The 1,833-nt window shown below is 29.4% G+C and overlaps 1 pseudogene; it reads right to left on the bottom strand.

Annotated features, from left to right (window-relative positions):
- LOC149210438 (enoyl-CoA delta isomerase 1, peroxisomal-like) lies at positions 1 to 702 on the bottom strand (annotated as a pseudogene).
- Between the last annotated feature and the right edge of the window lie 1,131 nt (positions 703 to 1,833).

Below are 1,833 nucleotides of genomic sequence, written 5' to 3'. Positions count from 1 at the left end.
TCAGAGGCGGGAAAGCAGTGGAGAACCCTCTTTGGAAACCAGTCGGAGTTTCTCCATAGGTTCGAAGAAAAGAGAGAGCCTGAGTTGCAGGTAAACCTCCTTATTCCCTTTTTCTGACCCATCTTAACAATTGCATCAATGGCGGCCTCTAGGGTTTCGGAAAAATTATCATGAACATAGTCCACCAAACTCGCTTTAAAGGCCATGGGAGCAAAGTACTTGCGTCCACCCATCACAATTTTCATCAAGTAACAAGAATCAACCTTTCTCCTGATGATGGACATGTTGCCGGGAGGAATGACGAAACCCAGGTCTACCTCGCTCATATAGAGAAACCCTCTGTCCTTCTCATGAATCTGTAGTCATGGGCTAATGCGAAAATGAATCCCCCTGCAGAAGCATGCCCGTAGACGACGAAAATTGAAGGTAACTTCAATTCCATGAGGTCTGTGACGAGCTACATGAATTTGAGGTCGAGGACCTCAAATCGATCCTCTCTGTTGCAAGATTTCGGTGTTGTATGATTCAAATGTGTCACTTATCATTTTCTCCAACCGAGGAAGCTCGTTATAACTGTTTCAATCATTTTTTTCAATCTAATGGCGAAGGACTCTTTGATCGTCTAACATAATATCCTATGCTACAGATGAGTACACCGTGACAGCTAGGGGAGTTTTTTCAAAGGGAAATGCATTACGACATAATTATAGTGATAGATATGTTTATTTTAGAACATGTTTCTTGAATTTTAGTTGAATTATGAATAATTATTAGGTAGATAGTAGGGATTTAACCTACATGGAATATACATATTTTCGTTAGTAATTAGAATAAAAGGTTGAGATTTTATCTTAAAGGTATTTATGCCTTTTTTCTTTTCAATTTAAATAAAATATTGGCAATGATGCAATATGAGATAAGTGTCTTTATACCTACTATGAATTGATGTCTATCCATATTTAACATGTATTTAAATTATATGAGTATATTAGTTATAGTTACATTCAACACGCAAAAGAAAGTATTCTTATTATAATTTATATTTAACAAATAATTTTATATAGAAAATATTGAATGAGATGTACCATAAAATAAGTGTTTTAATACCTACCATGTATATCTATATGCAATTACCATATATATAATTTAATTTATATAGCTATACTAATTATAATTACATTAAACCATTGAAGAAAAATATTATTATAAATAAGTTGAACAAAAACATTAAAACTGTGTAGTTGGTTCCTATCAAGATACCAATACATTCAACCAGTGAAAAAGGAGATTTTTATTAATATAACCACGTTGAACAAATTATTTATATTGAATATAGTCATGCCTTGCGGTTATCCCTTCTTTCATTGAACAAAATTCCACATCAAATGTTTCAATTAATAAACTTCATATGTTGAAATCTATTTATATGAATAATTTAATTTAACTGATATTTAATATTTAATATTTATAAATCTGCAATTTAAAATAAATATGGAATTGATCATCTTTTTAATTGATATGAAAATTATATATTTAAATATGTTTTTAATTAATATGAACAAAATTCCACATCAAATGTTTCAATTAATACACTTCATAGGTTGAAATTTATTTATATGAATAAATTAATACACTTCATATGTTAAAATCTATTTATATGAATAATTTAATTTAATCCTAATCATATACTATTTTTTAATTATAATCCTATCATATTTTATAGTATTCTCAATCCTATAAATATAAAATAATGCTATACATATGTTATACCTTTATTAATAATTAATACATATGTACATATAAGTGTGTGGGCTTGTTACCTCGTTTTTTAAA

The sequence above is a fragment of the Pinus tabuliformis genome, chromosome 1_2, assembly GCF_031772625.1.
Source record: "Pinus tabuliformis cultivar Carrire ecotype Pingquan chromosome 1_2, CPIR1, whole genome shotgun sequence".
Classification (NCBI taxonomy): domain Eukaryota; kingdom Viridiplantae; phylum Streptophyta; class Pinopsida; order Pinales; family Pinaceae; genus Pinus; species Pinus tabuliformis.
This window is presented reverse-complemented; position numbering and strand designations above follow the sequence as displayed.